Source organism: Eurosta solidaginis, chromosome 1, assembly GCF_040869045.1.
Source record: "Eurosta solidaginis isolate ZX-2024a chromosome 1, ASM4086904v1, whole genome shotgun sequence".
NCBI classification, from domain to species: Eukaryota; Metazoa; Arthropoda; class Insecta; order Diptera; family Tephritidae; genus Eurosta; species Eurosta solidaginis.
Genome location: NC_090319.1, coordinates 65,399,884 through 65,417,280, shown reverse-complemented (window position 1 = coordinate 65,417,280; position 17,397 = coordinate 65,399,884). Strand labels below are relative to the sequence as shown.

The 17,397-nt window shown below is 38.0% G+C and overlaps 1 pseudogene; it reads left to right on the top strand.

Moving 5' to 3' along the window:
- Window positions 1-1,430: 1,430 nt before the first annotated feature.
- Window positions 1,431-17,397, top strand: part of LOC137236817 (serine proteinase stubble-like) — a 136,378-nt pseudogene continuing 120,411 nt past the window's right edge.

The window sequence follows — 17,397 nt, the reverse complement described above, 5'->3', positions numbered from 1 at the left end:
TAGGTTAGGTTAAACTGGTCGGTCAATGAGACCTCACATAGACTGAGTGAGTCCGTAGTGTTACCAGAAATTTATTTAACGACCACACTGAAAAACCCTACCACATCGGACCTATGTTATAAAATAACTCCATCCTCTTAGCAAATACTAGAAGCCTTCTAGGACCTATACCACTTGCTGCTACTAGATCGGGCAGCTGCATCACTCCTAATAGCCGAACTCTTAGGCTGGCAAGCGCAGGGCGCGAGCACAAAATGTGTTCGTTCGATCGCTTCCTCCTCCAACCCGCACTTCTTACATTTGGTATCACTGACCAAGCATAATTTAAAGGCATTTGACGCCAGAAGACAGTGTCCAGTCAGAATACCCGTCATGAATCTACAGTCCTCTTTTTTGATGATAGAAGCAACTTTGTTAGTCCAAGGTTGTAAGGCCTACATATATTCTTCGACACTTTACAGCCCCTTTACACTCTAAATGGTGCTGCGCTCTCTCTATTTGCGGGAGTAAAGTATCTGGACTTCGAGATCGATAGTAAGCTTAGCTGCAAAATTCATATCAAATGGCTGGGAAAACAATGTACAATGTTAAAGAGCTGAATAAAGGAGAGGTAACAGTTATTTATACTTAGGTCGTTCAAGATGACGCACTAAGCGAACATGTTCCTTAACCAATTACCTTTGGACTTTAACATATGTGAAACAACTGACTGTTTTGCAGTAAGACCTCATTAGTCTGCCTGTTGGAGCTCAAGATAATGTGGTCGAAGTGGTATCCTCAGCAGATTTTCTGGTATGACTCCGACATTATTTTATACATCCTCGCTGAGTTTTCTTCCTTGATCAGTTAAGGTATCTATTACAGTCCGTCTTCCTGATTCGTCAGCTTAATTTCCCATTGCATCGCCCAGGGTAGTAAGTAAATGCAAGATGATGCCTCAAACATGGCGCTGGCAGGAGTTCCTCGTTACGGAAGCATTGCGGACAACGGGAAGGAGATACATTGAGGAGGACTAAAAAAACAGTCATTCACATTGCCCGTTACGTCTAGCAAGTCATTCCCAAATAGTACGATACAGTCCTGGAACTTCTTTATTGGCTAAATTTAAAGTCAAGTAGCAACTGTTCATTACACATCGTTCACAATCCAAATCTCAGCAGCAACAGTATCGTCAAAATTACCATTAATTTCTTACCTTCTTAGAGAAGCTACTTCTGTAAATTATTGAGTCTTATTCTTGGACTCATTGGCTTCCGACGCCCACAGATAAACCAAGCATCCTATGGCAAGGGTTTTTGGGTCCATCGTAACGTTTATTTTTGTCCTCATAGCCACCTTTGAGTTGGTGCCAGGCACGTAGAGGTATTTTCCGTTGTTGGCTGTCAAAAAGTCTAAAAAATTTGCCATATTAGTTCTGGGGCTGTATTAGTATGTGTGAGTTTTAAAATGTACACTTTTTCTTCATATAATTTGGTATAAAAGAACAATGTACATTTCAAGACTCCCACTTACTGTATACATCCCCTGATTTTCACTACTAAAGCGTACCGGTTGTGCTGCAGCAACCGCAGGATACCCTCGCTTTCCCATTATTATCAGAAATGGTGATCTAAGTAATTTTTTTTGCTTTTTTTGAATGCTACCTTTTGGCCATTTTACAGGTCGCTAAGGAGGTCCAGAACTCGGCATGAGTATGGAGCTTCCTCAGCCGGGTCTGCACCGCCAATTTAAAGATGCCTTAGCTTCCACGGTTTTAACAAGGCGGAAATGATGGAATATTAACACCACATTAATTTCGACCAGCTATTACCCTGAGATGGACTAATATCGTCACCGACAGCATACTTTCCACTAGAGAGCATCGCCATCAGAATCTTATGGAACGCAATTTTGAGGATAGTATAGGAATATTACGATGGCATCCATTTGTCTTGCCACTGTGGCCCTTCTCTCTCACCGCTTTTAATTATTTATTGCTTATTTGTATCCCCTAATGATATTTGTAGCTGACAGATCAGAAGTCTTTCACTATCCGCCACCTTGTATACCCGAGGTTGCCATGAGTTCAGCGAGCACCATTAATATTAGCTGTGTTTTTTCACATCTATATACGTTTACGCTTAAACTTTATATGGACTGCTAAGCGACAAACTTTAAATACACCTCTGAAATTGTTACGCATAAAATTAGTACTACTAAATTTCAATACGCATTATACTCAGATGTAACTGAAATATGTGGCTATGTTTCACCATTTGCACTAACTCTATGTATTCTATGCGCATCCACTATTTATCACAACTGATTCAGCTATATGTTATACACAGAAATACAACAGAGGGTTGTGTCTCCACTTTTCGGTACACCCTGTGCTGTAGCTAGTTGTTTAACCACTGCCGCTAGATGGGTCTCCTAAGCATTATCTAACCGAGGATAGGCGTTTTTTTCACACGCAAACGAAACGTATACGCGTGTAAAAAAAAAACACGGCTATTATCATCGTAACTCTTTCGAAACATGAACAAGACCTAATGCCATTTTTTCTCTACTTTACAGTACTATCAGTCACAGTTCTCTCTCAGTATTATGCATAAGCGGCCAGCATCGACTCAGATGATGATTACGAGCCAAGGCACTTGAAAAACGACCAATGTAAGTTCACTCATAGTAAAATAGCTTCAAATCTTTTAGTTTAGTATACAGTTTGGATTCACATCTACTTTTAAGGCAGCGTCTTTTTTCAGTCGCAATCGGACTCACCATTCTCCAAAGGATACGTGATTGCTGAAAATTCGAGACAATTTGGATGTGTGGAAACAAATAAAGTAAAACAAAATAATCGCCTGAAAGCTGGCTGAGAGTCATCATCTTTAGATTCAGAATCAGATGCTTATTCGGAATCTGAAAGTAGAGACGCCGACTCGGAGGATGACGACGATGATGATGAAGAAGAGTACTATGATGATAGCGATGATGAAGAGAGCAGTAGCACAGATAGTAGTAGTGATGAAACTATTCCGCGCCTACTCTTTCAATCGGCATTCAATCGCATCTCGGAAACTTTAGGCGCACTTAATAAAATGGGACATTTGTTGGTGGATATAACGCGCGGTGGGCAGCATGAACCCAAACCTGAAACGTATCAAGCGTCTGGTGTGGGAAATGAGGTAAATATTGCCACTAGTACTGTTAGTGGGATGAGTACAACAAGCGCTATAACGACTACTAGTACAACGACGGCAGCGCCATCTAGAAAATTTAGTGACGTAAATCCGACAGGTAAAATACCTGCGCCACCATCACATGAGAGTAATCTCGTAAACGAGCAAAAAATTACCAATTTACAGACATTAGTTAAGCGCGAGGGAGAAACACAAACTCCAGCGAATCCCATGTTCGTTGAAACCAAAGATACCAAGAAGAAGAAGAAAAAGAAGAAGAATCGGAATAAAGTTATGACTACCAGCAACGGGTGCGGGTAGTCAAACGCAACAACTAAACAAACTACACACCACAATGCGACTAAGTACGACTACCCACCCGACAACCACACACTCAATAGATCGTGTTGATCAGTTGCCAGCGACTACTGAAGATGTGATCGGTAAAGACGCCGAAAATTATTGCAAAACACCCAACGGGCGTCCTGGCCGCTGCGAAGATTTGAGTAGCTCTCCCGCTTTATTATTGAACAAAACGTCCAACTGCACCACGTCCAGCATCATCACCATTTTGGTGTTAATACCACAGTTAAAACCCTCAAAAACCACCACAGCAACAAAGACTACACCTAACCCGCTTGGCAATGAGTTAGAACTGCTAGGCAACAATAATATTGTAGATCCAGAAGAGTGTGGACAACAGGAATATTCATCGGGGCGTATTGTTGGTGGAGTTGAAGCACCGAATGGTTAATGGCCATGGATGACGGCAATATTTTTGCATGGTCCCAAACGTACAGAGTTCTGGTGTGGTGGCTCGCTTATTGGTTCCAAATATATTTTGACAGCAGCGCATTGTACGAGAGATTCGCGTCAGAAACCGTAAGCTATTTTAATTTGTTCCCATTTGAATACTTTTGAAGCCGGTGTCATATTTTAGTTTTGCAGCGCGACAATTTACTGTACGTTTGGGTGATATCGATTTATCGACCGATGCTGATCCTTCGGCGCCAGTTACATTTGCTGTGAAGGAAGTGCGCGCACATGAACGGTAAGTGGTGGAGAACAAACTAAAATTGGCAATTATTGAGGTACTTGTGACTTTTGTTACACCGATGATGGGTGAGGGGAAATGGGGGGATTCCCCAGGGCCCGGGGTTTCTCAGGGGCCCGCGATTTAGAGGTACTAAGACATTTTTTTTTAAATTCAGGAGAGCCTTTAGTTGTTCCATATGCAAATGTTAAGCAGAATTTCAAAAGCAACCAATATTGATAATAATTTTTCGCCTGAGCCTTCGAACAGGGAGGAGACAATAAAAACATCAAACAAAAATGTACCATCAACTCTGTATCAAAGTCCAGATTATTTAAACGAGTTTGATATCGGTACCATTAATAATGAGTTTTTGCGATCTGAAGAAGTCAACGAAATAATTCCGCGAGGTAATCAAAAGTGCCCTTTTATTTTTCCACGTGATTGTCATGACGAGGCATTTCCCACCGCGTTGTTAAACAGAATCTTGCCAAATGGAGAGAAAGAGGAGCGTGACTGGTTAGTGTGGAGTGCCAGTAGCAATGCTTTTTATTGCCTGTCATGTCGTCTGTTAAGCGCCAATATTTTATTTAAATCTACCTAAAATTTGTTGTCCTGGCGGATATTCGAAATTCCAGGTATGGAAGAAGCTATACGATAAACTGCCATCACACGAAAATACTCAAGATCACATTAAATGTTATATTCAATGGCGATCTTTACAAAATCTAATTCAAAAGGAGGCTACAATTGATACACTTATCAATGAACAGCTAATCGCTGAAACTCAAAAGTAGAAAGAAATTTTATATAGAATTTTGGCCACTATTTTATTTTTTGGTGAAAGAGGCCTATTTTTCAAAGGCGAAAGTATATATCTTGGTGAAGGAAAAAATTGGACATTTTTTGGGCATCTAAGATCTCATAAGCCAATATGATCCGATACTTAGAGATCATTTGGAGAATGTTAGGATTTCACAACGACAGCACAAACGTTTACAAGTTCACTTACTTTCCCCAGAGATTCAGAACGAGTTTATAGAAATTTGTGCAAAGCATGTGAGGGAAACTATATTAGATCAAAGCAAGAAAGCCAAGTATTTTGCTATCATCGTTGATGCTACGCCTGATGCTAGTCACGTTGAACAGAATACGTTCATTTTGCGCTAACTCCATTTCAATTCGGAAGCAACAAATTTTACAATTCAAGAACGATTTTTGGCTTTCGTGAATGGTAACCAAAAAACTGGTCAGAAAATCGCTGATCTAATTTGCTATACTCTAGTCAAACATGAAATCCCATTAAAAGATAACGGCGCCAATATGAAAGGAGCTTACAACGGATCACTACGTCATACTCGAATGCTGATTACTCGCCTTGTGCAACCTACAGTCTCAATTTATGTGGTATTTATGCTGCAGAATGTTGTACCGGTGCAATTATTTTCTTCGGAGTTGTACAAAAATGTTTTACTATTTTCAGCAGCAGTCCACAACAATGGGACGTCCTCAAAAAAAAAGTACCAAGCTCTCTTCACAGTCTTTCAGACACTTGGTGATCGGCTAGAATTGAGGCAATCAGACCATTTGCAAACCATGTTCCAGGATTAACACAAGCACTAAACTCATTACTTAAGCTATATTTTACTGCACAAGCATACGGAGATATTACCGGCATTCTCAAGTACAACAACAAGTTCGAATGTATCTTGCTGCCCTCAATTTGGTTCAAAATACTGACTACCATTAATGAAAGAAACGTCGTACTCCAAGCTAGAGACGCCACCATAGATGTTAAATTGGGTGAAGTCCGTACAACGTCATTCGAAGTGCGTTTGGGACACACGCTAATATTTCTAATTTTATAAATAAAATAAAAAACGAACATGCAATAACAGAAAGAAAACTGCAGCAATTTTCAGCTGGGGCGAGTCATATCGGAAACGCAAGATAAAATATAAGACTTCGTTTTTTGAATATTGTAAATTCATTTGAAAAACATAAACCCGAAAAGTTTTAATTAATTACATGCTTGCTAATGCACACAATTTAAAATTTTAGATTTTAATACTTTTTCTTTATACATAATTCCTTCCAAATAAACGAACGTTTCTGAATTTTGAGAAAAATTTAATGTTTTTTCTGTTTGCCTTCTCAAATTTGACTTCTGAGTTTTCACTTCTGAAATTTGACTTCTGAGATTTGACTTCTTAGTTTTGACCTCTGAATTTTGTCTTTCTGAAAAAAGGGTTCTGACTAATGTTTTCTGAAATCTGAATTTTTGTTTTCTGAATTTATGGGGGGCATCCCGACATCTTGATGCCTCATTAGCCTTACAATTGTAAACGAATGCAAAACAGTTGCTATTCAATTCAACATCTCGCCAAAGTTTCCGGACATTCGAAAGAGAAAACCCAAAAAACGTTTTGAAGATAATGGAAATGAGATGATTTGGGATGATACAGAGTCTGATTTTAAAAACAATACATTCTTGGTGATCGTGGATTCGGTAATCACTGGCATTACTGAACGATTTGCAGCTATGAGAAATTTGAACGAGACGTTTTCCTTTTTGTGGCAATTTCAAGACATGGATGAAACTATTATTCCGGCGAGTGCAGCAAAATTTGTTGAAAAATACAAGTCGGACGTTTCTCAAAGCTAAGAATGCGAAATAATTCACTTGAAACACATTTACGAAGCAAATTTTGATAATGGTTTGTCACCATTGGAATTGCTAAATGTCATCTACATATGTTCAAAATCTGTATACGATTTTCCCCAACATTTGTGTTGCTTTACGTATCTTTTGCACTATACCTATCACTGTAGCTAGTGCAGAATATTATTTCAGTGCCCTTGCAAGAATCAAAAACTTTCATAGATCGTGTTCACCTCAAGAGCGAGTTAGAGGACTTGCCACGGTTTGTGTTGAATCCGTTTTGACAAGACAGTCAAATTTTAATATTAATTTAAAAAATTTTGCAGCAAAAAAAGCAAGAAAAGCCACTCTTTGATATCCGAACCATCTATATTGAATAATTAAAATTTATAATCATCATTATATTTATCAGAAATGTACTAAAATGTTACCAAATAACTAGAAAAGAATAAAATAGTATAAACAGTAAATACTCTGTGTTAATTTTATTTTTAGCACTTAGTCCAAAAATCATTTAGTTGATGTGGGAAAAATTTTTTTTGATGTCATCCATGAATAGTGATTCATGAATGAGACGTCATTAATTCAAATTAATGAAATGTATTAGTGGATTTTTTATAGGGTGCTCGTAAATTGTTTAGTCCCGGGCCCGGATTTTCTCTCTACGGCCCTGGGTGTGAGAGTGGGGAGCGCGAGAGCAACTCACTGGGCTTGTTAATATGAACTGATCGGAGTAGTTGAGAGCGAACGATGTCGTTGATTACTACTACGGTGAGATGACTGATCTTGCAATCGCAGGGCAGGCGAACTCGGAAGTAGCTGAACAACTTAGGGCGGTCAAGGGCACTAGTAAGCAGCAAGTATGGGAAAGGAGCCCAGAGGTGAGAGGTTGTATGATACTAACTGGGCAATGTTCGTAGCAGTGGTGGAACTTCGGCACGGAAAAAGTTGAGAAGCAGATGAGTATGGTAGTATGGTAGAGTCGGGGGCAACAGTTAAGTAGCGGTTAAGCAATAGCAGCAGTTAGCTGATGAATCACGTCCCCATAGCGGAGTTGGAGGAATTACAGCGTCGTTGTTGATGGACATGTTACACAGATTGATAGTTCACATTCTCTTTGACTGCTTCTCTCAGTTCGGAAGTCATATTGCATTTGATGAGAATAAGATACTAAACGTAGGTGCTGACATTCTTGTTGCACACCACCACCTCCGCTGTCGAAAGCTGTTTGGTAGGTGTCCAAATTTAGAGCAGAATTGTACTTGTTGGACACAGGCTGTGGACTGAATGCGAAAGTGCACCCTAGAGGTATTTCGGCAGTTCTCTGAGGAAATGCGACGATATACAACCTGAGCCAGCGTATAAAAAGGATATTTTAGAGTTTCATTGGAGTATTGGGCTACTTATGAAGTAAAAGGGCGAACCAGTTCCGAAAAATTACGGTCCAGTTACAAAGCCGGTAGTTAAAAAGCACTTTGATGTCAATAAATAAATCTTCTTCTACATGTAGATAAAAGGAGACTCAACGAAGGTTTTGGGGAGTTTTAACGATTTTGATCCTTTTCCGGATGGGTACTAAGTCGCGCGAACTGTTTGCTATGACCAGGGTGAACCTTCTGGGTCACATTCGTGAGGTTGATTATTGTTTAGGAGAAGTCAAAAATTGCGCTGCCAGCCCCTTGAAAGGGTTACGCTCAACAACCTCTTGAATCCCAATCGATAAGTAACTAGCTATACCCGGCGTACGTTGTAGCGCCCGAGATAGAATGAGTGTTGCGTTATTTTTTCTGTTTTGTTTGTTGCTAATTTAGTTTATTGTTTTATAAATCGAATTGAATTTTGTACGCATATTTGGTGGAATTTTCGTTTAAATCCTTTTATTATTGCATCTTATTGTAATTCATATAGGTACGCAATATTTTTGGTTCTTTCGTTCGATGCAAAGATAAACAAATTTTCCAACTCTGGAGCAAGCGACATATAGCTGGCCATGAGAAAAGCATGGACCCTCTAAATTTAATCTTGCAACAGAAAGCGATTGTCCATCTGATTTGTTGATTGTAATTGCAAAAGCAAGGCATACAGGAAACTATAAGAGCTTAAAATTGAATGGAAAATCTGTAGGAATAATTGGGATCCGTGGTATGAGAACGTCTTCACCTTTGCTTTTACCGCTGATGATTGTTGCTTCGATTACATTCGGCATTAATTGCTTAACGCAAAGTCTGGTTCCATTATACAATTTTGGTGGGTCTAAATTCCGAAGAAGCATGATTGGTGAGCCAATTTTCAAAGCTGATATATGCGCAGGCTGGAATGCCTGGTGGTTCTGAAGAGTTTAGAAGTTCAATTTGACAACTCACAATTTGATCTTCATCTGTAGGTATGTCGACCGATTTATATTTCGTCACTTCACCAAGAATTTGGTTTTGAATCCGATCATTGATTTTGTCTACATGATCATTTTTGGGACCTAAGATTGCTCGTTCACATAGCCAAAAAAAAAAATTTATTTTAAATTCTTAATTCTGAAATATGAAAAACTCCGTCTTGATCGAAGGAACCTATATATTTAGATATGTAGATGTGGATAGGCTGAAGCTAACAAATTTTTTTAAACGGCGGAAGATTACTCAACATCCAAAAGGAATAACAGCCAAACTGAACAATGCAGTCAAACTTTAGGTCTTAAAATAATAAGTTTGTACTGCACCATAGTTCTGAAAAATCCCATTTGTAGGGAAGGTGCCACGCCCCTTTTTCCCAAATTTCACATTTTAATGGAGGTGTTAGGACTTAACGTCATATAGCTCCTTACCAATTTTAATTATCCTTCCATTACTATATCTAGAGATATGCAGTATGATATATTCCATATGTATGGGGGGTGCCACGCCCCTTTTTAGATTTTGGTTATATTTTAAATATCTTGATATAATGAATAATAGCCACTTTTTTCCATATATGTAGGTAGGTGTACCTACATTGCAGTTTTGTACTAAAAACCTGAAGGAAAATAGGTAATATGTTGATCAGAGCTAAGCCAGACGTTATTTTGAGTTTTATAAAACCGTTCCACTGCATTGATTTTCTTTCCGAATAATTGTGGAAAAAATAAGGTTTCTTCAGAAAATTTCTATAAAAATCTACCACCTATTTTTACGTTTGCGTGGTAGAAGTGGTAGAACTTATATTTCAGGAAAAAAGGTGGTAGATCTACCACTTTAGTGGTAGAAGTCCGAACACTGCTCACAGTTGAACTGCATACAAATTAACGGAACACAAGCGGGGTTTGTATAACAAATACAAAGCAGTAGAAATGTTCAGCCAGCAGCGAAATGTGACATACGTTTGTGTATGTGTGCCGAAGCCCCTCTCATAAACAATGTACAAACCTCGGTGTTTATGTTTACTCTCCTTCGAAAAAAATTTGCAACTTAGAAGCACGACACAAATCGAAAAATTCGTATATTTATTCAAAAAATGTTGTACACATGAAATGATCTCGAGACGCTCGTCACCCAGAGAAAAATTACCACTCATCAGCACTGCTTCCTTTTGGTACCCATATTGAAGTACTCATTAACATCTTCCATTTGAAACCCATAATGTAAAATACATCCTAAGGTTATTCTCATCCACGTTTTGGGCAATATCTCGAGGCCCTAGTCACCCAGATGTATGAAAATTTCCCTATGCTAAAGAACTCATCAACAGCTTTCATTTGATATCCATATTGTATAAACACATTCTAGGGGTATCTGGGTCTACGTTTTGGCCTATATCTCGAGACCCTAGTCATCCAGGGGTACGAAAGGTATCCCATATTGAGCTTCATTTGATACCCATATTATACAAACACATCGTAGGGTTATCCGGGTTCACGTTTTGAACTATATCTCAAGACCCTAAACAATTTAAAAATATTTTTTTTGCTAAAAACCTTCCCCTATTTGATCCCTATAATATGAAAAGAGAACGAATAAAATTGGCCTCCAATCGGCCGCAAAACATGGACAGGAACGAACCTCATATCATTTTTATATATATAGACTAGCGTGTACCCTCGCCCGCTTCGCTAGGCAATAAATTCAATGATTTGCTGAAAGAGAATAAAATTAATACGAAACAAAGCAAATTCTTTGATACAATTTCATTCGAACTTTATTGTAACACTTTTTGGTAGACAACGTTTTTGGTTTTTCCATCTTTCGCGTAAATGAATAATGACGATGGTTTGCCTACTCGTGAGCAAGCTACATTCAATTGTCCATGAGAAAAAATTGGGTATTCTAAATTAATACCGCACATTTGTAGAGACTGTCCTTGCGCCTTATTAATTGTCATAGCGAAGGCAAGGCGAATAGGGAACTGCAAACGTTTGAAATCGAATGGTAAGTCCGTCGGAATCAGTGGAATTCTGGATATCAAAACGTCTTCTCCTTTGTACTTCCCTTTCAAAATTGTTGCTTCGATAACGTTACCCATTAGCTTCTTCACAGCGGGTCTGGCAACGTTGCAAAGTCGTGTCACATTAATGTTGCGCAGCATAATAATCGGTGCTCCAATTTTTAATCGTAAATTTTGAGGTGGTATGCCTGGCAAATCGAGTGAGTTTAAGAATTCAGTTGGATAATTTACGACATCATCTTGATCAGTAATAGTGTCCATTAACTTATATGTAACTATGCCACCAGGTATTTGACCCAGAATAGCTGCATTTATATCATTGACGTCCTTATTTTTCCCAGCTTAAATTGCTCCTTCGCTGAGCCAATCATAGTTTATGTAATGTTGAAATATGTTTGGAAATACACTCTGCATCAATGCCTCTTTAGACTGTGAAAATGTGCAGAAATTGTTAGGCAATGTAATCATTCCTTTTGGATCGACAGATATTTGGCCATTTCCGATTTTCAGTAATTGCTGTTAAAATTCAACTGCTGACGGATCGTTTTGTAGTTGAACACATACGTTTGTAGTAAGTGTAAGCCTGTTTTCATGTCTCCATAAATACGATGATTTTAAACATGCATTGATTTCATCTGCAGCCGTGGATTTTGGGATCACAGGTAATGTTTGCCTGAAATCTCCAGCCAATAGGATCATGGCACCTCGCTGTTTGGCTTTCTCGTAGATCTTTCAAAGTTCTATCAAGTGCTTCCAATGATTTCTTGTGTGCCATAGTACACTCGTCCCATACGATGAGCTTACATACTTTAAGAACTATTGCCATTCCAGATGTTTTTGAAATATTACATGTTTGGGTTTCATTTACCTGCATATTCAAAGACAACTTTAATGGAGAATGTGCGACCGCCTTCCAGTAATGTAGCCGGAAGAAACGAGTGCCAATGCAACGTTATTATCTGATCGAATTGTTGCTAATATCAATGAAATCAAAAAGGTTTTGCCTGTTCCCCCATGAGCATCTAAGAAAAACAATCCACCAGTTTCATGGCTAACATTATTCATGATTGTATCATTCAATTTCGTTAAATTTGATGTTACAAATGTGTTTAGTTCATTACAATCATAATGGTATTCACACTCCAGGGGCCCTATTCGCTAACTGTGAGTTTTAAAGTGTACATAAGAAATTGTGTAAACTTTGAAATTCTGATTCCGTAAAGCAAAACTGTGAACAAAAAAACTCACTGATAAAAACTTCGTGAGTTGCCTTGGCAGCCTGTGTACACTATTGTGACATTCAAAACTCATACGCACTGTTGCAGAATGACTTTTTTGTTTTCATGGCGTTTGATGAATATTTTCTCACTGACATAAAACTTTTACATTCAGCGCTCATTCAGCAAAACAATGTGCACAATAATTTACAGAATCGCATGAAAATTTAAAGTGTAAATTGTGTGTGCAAATGAGTTTTCAATGAGTATACATTTTTCAGTTTTTCACAGTTAGAGAATTGATCCCCAGTTCTCGATTGAACATATGAGCATGTATTGGACGATTTGCTGCTGGCATGCCCAATTGTACTAACGATTTGTTTGACATAGACAAACAAATGTCGTCAATCCTTATCAATGCTTCATTGTAAATTTCCAATGTGAATTCCAACTCATAATTTGCAGTATTTCGACGTATTTGGTTTCAATGGATTAGTTGGGGAGCATATTACAATTATTATCGAAAATAATGTTCGTATTTGACGTGGACTGGCTATTACAGCTGAAACGGCAAAGGTATCTCCCCAATGCTTATCATCCTCCAACATATTTAATTGTTGACATGCTTCCCGATATGTAGCGCACAATTCACCATTAATTGTTCTTAAAGTTTGGAATGATGTTGGGCCACGAACATTAATTAACAACAATCGCAAGTAAAAACACTCAGCATTATTTGGATGAACTGCATAAATGCGTCCTAATATATTGAGAACACATTAGGATGACCTTGAACTGGTTTTCCTTGTATTCGCCTTTTAAATGCTTTCCTGGATTTATCCAATGCGAAATATTGTGGCACTTCTGCATATAGCAATGTCCTTGCAAAATAGTCCGATTGACATAAATGAAAAAAGGCAGTCAAAGTTGTAGACGGTGAGCTTGTTTCTCTAAGCGCTGCATTTTCAGGAGTAAAATAAACGCGTTGGCCATTTTCAAGGTGAACCGCTAAATGAAGGATTGTTGGATGTCTTTCGTGTATTGGGAATGAAAAAATTCGCCATATCGCTTCGTTACTGCTTATATAACGCCCCATTTGATATTTTGGACTGCACCGAATACAGCCATATCGCTTCCTTTATTTATACGTTAATATGTGCTTTGAATGTTTTGGACAACAATGGACAATATGGGGCAATCCAACGTTTGTCAACTTCAAAATTTTGATTTCCCATCTTAATTATCGTTGACTTACCATTGTCATCAGTGGATCGACGACGATATGCCAGATATCCATCGTCACCCGTGAACGTATCCGAAATTAATGCTCGTGGGTATCGCTTCGAACATTTTCCATCAATCATGCACGGCTAGTTTACATTCAATGCACCGCAAGGTCCATGTATCATATTTTTTGTGACGACTTCGAACAAATCTGTATCAATCGTTTGATCCGGTATTTCAGCTGATATCACACTATCAATTTGATCCGGTGTAATTTTATCAACCAACCAAATCAAAATGTGTGCGTGCGGTAATCCCCGCTTTTGCCATTCAACGGAATACATATAACAACGCACCTCTCCAAACACTCTATGTTTGACAATAAAGTCCATAAGTGATTTTAGTTTTAGTTTGAAAATACGTGCAGTTATGTCGCGTCGATCTATTGGGGATTGGCCAGAAAACAAATGGTCTTTGATTTCACTCCATTGCGGATTGCATGTAAAAGTAATAAACAGATCCGGCCGTCCATAAGCACAAACATACGCCATGGCATCCTGTGCATATTCATGCATGTGTTCCGGGCTACCAGTATATTTTTCTGGTAATATGATCATTCTACCGATGTCATTCACAATTCCATCGTTATTCACGGCATCCCGTAAGTGAATGTATTCTTCGGACCGTAACTTAGTCTGGTTGAATTTGATATAGTTTAAGCGCTCGGTCTCACTTTTTGCATACATATCCACGACAAATTGGTGGAACAATCTTCTGGATTTCAGAATGTGAGATTCTTCATTTTTACGAATCATTAATCGATATGAATAATAATTCACAGCGCTAAATTTTTTATTCGTTTCTGCGCCTGGCTTAAAAAAAATCACATTTGTGAGATTATTAATATCATATGTGAATATTTTTGATGTGTAAACATCTTTGCTCACGATATGGAGGAATTTTGAATGTAATATATAAGTGTAAGATGTAAGATGTAAGATGCAAGATGTAAGATTTAAGATGGAAGATGTAAGGTATGGGTGGGTATGAGTATGTATATGGAGGATGGTATCGATATGGGGGATATATGATGGAAGATGTAAGGTACGGGTGGGTATGGGTATGTATATGGAAGATGGTATGGATATGGGATTCTTCATTTTCACGAATCATTAATCGATATGAATAATAATTTATAGCGCTAACCTTTTTATTCGTTCCTGCGCCTGAATTAAAAAAAAAATCACATTTGTGAGATTATTATTATCATATGTGAATATTGATACCCATAATGTAAAAACACATCCTAAGGTTATTCTGATCCACGTTTTGGCCAATATCTTGAGACCCTAGTCACCCAGATGTATGAAAATTGCCCTCTGCTAAAGAACTCATCAACAGCTTTCATTTGATATCCATATTGCATAAACACATTCAAGGAGTACACGGGTCTACGTTTTGGCCTATATCTCGAGACCCTAGTCACCTAGGCGTACGAAAAGTACCCCATATTAAAGTACTCATCAGAAGCTACCATTTGATACCCATATTATACAAACACATCGTAGGGTTATCCGGGTTCACGTTCTGACCTATATCTCAAGAATCTAGATATTTAAAAAAAATTTTTTTTGCTAAAAACTTTCCCCTATTTGATCCCTATAATATGAAAAAAGAACGAATAAAATTGGCCTCGTATTGGCCCCAAAACATGGACAGGAACGAACATCATTTCATTTTTATATATATAGATTTTGGAAAACACAAAAAACCTGATTATTTAGTAAATAATACACCTAGAATTTTGAAATTTGACGTGTGGCCTGCTACAGGGGCTCTTGATAAAAATTTGGAAACAAATTTTAAAATGGGCGTGACACCGCACACTTGTGATAAAATCAATTTTACAAATATTATTAATCATAAATCAAAAATCGTTAAACCTATCGTAACAAAATTCGGCAGAGAGGTTGCCTTTATTATAGGGAATGATTTGAAGAAAAATTAACGAAATCGGTTAAGGACCGCGCCCACTTTTATATGAAGGATTTTTTAAAGGGTCGTGGACGAATAAAATAAGCTATATCTTTGCAAAAAAGAGCTTTATATCAATGGTATTTCATTTCCCAAGTGGGTTTATGACAATAAATAGGAAAAACTTCAAATTTTAAAAAATTGGCGTGGCACCGCCCCTTTTATGACTAAGCAATTTTCTATGTTTCGTGAGCCATAGCTCGAAGAAAAGTTAGTTTATAATAGAACCATATGTATATGTATTATTGCGCAGCTTTGTAACGCCATTAAGCACACAAAACAACAGCATTTCAAGTGTACAGCTGGGTATGTAATGTTCGGTATCACCAGAACTTAGACTTCCTTACTTGTTCTACAATGCGTTTTTTCTCTGAGAGTAGCAGTTTGGAAACAGATAAAACTAATTAGTGCACCCTTTGTACTTCTCTGTGTTTATTCATTAAAAATACAAACATTATATCACATGGCCTTTCTCAATTCAATAGTACAATTCAACTGGGTAAATATCTCAAACAATTCACAAGGAAATGTTCTTTTCAAAACAGCCAAATATTTGCTTTGTGCCCATTTCCTGAATCTAGAAGTTTCTACTTAATTTTTATTTACACAATCCACTAATGTATAAATAGCGCCCACAAAACCGTCTAGATTTTTGACTCCACTAGGCACTCAATAAAACAATAATAAGATAATTAAGAATTTGTATTTCGTATGAAACATTGGGTTTTTATTGTGACGAATATTAGTGACACCAAGTGATACTCACATCACTAGTCTGATGCTAAGTAAATGAAGCCACCACAATAATAAAGCAGACAGTCACTTGTATCTACATAAACGAATCAATCATTATGTCTACACATATGTACGTACACGCAGCGGAGAAGCAACGCACAACCACATGTATATATCTGAGATACTCCCAAAAGTATGCAATAATTGTGCAACTATCACTCACATATACACGCGCATAGGGTTTAAGAGAAGCTATAAAATTGTGCATCTGTAGTTATAGCTGAGCAATTTATAGCTGATAACTAACTAGTAAATTCTGGAAATAGAAGCGCCTAGAATATGCCGGCGATGAAACCGGACAGTATAAAAGCGGCAACAGTTGAGGCACGAAAATCAGTTTAATTTAAGCACGCTATCTGTCGAGCAATAGAAGTGTTATTTTGAAAATAGTCTAATAAAGACCATTTTGCATTATCGAATATTGGAGTTATTTATTTAATAGCTTAGTGATTCGAACGTTAGTAGAAGGTTGCAAATAAGAGGAATTGCATTAAAATCGTTACAATTGGTGTCAGAAGAGGAATTGTTGAATAAGTTCCAAAAATTGCGAATACAACTTGGACATGGCAAAGTTAAGTGAATTAAAGATCCAGCAACTGAAGAAGGAGTTGGAGAGCCGTGGATTGAACACAACCGGCAATAAGATCGAACTTCAAGCACGGCTGCGAGAGGTAGTGGGGTTGGAAGGAATTGATATGGACGAGTATGTCTTTTATCCTGATGCGGAAGAGCCAGCGACTAAATTGGAGGAGAAGAGAGAGACTCCGAATCCATTGGCAAGTGTAGACACTTAGGCGATACTAGCAGTGCTGAAGCAAATCTCGTCACAAATATCAACCGATATGTCAACATAGCTCGAAG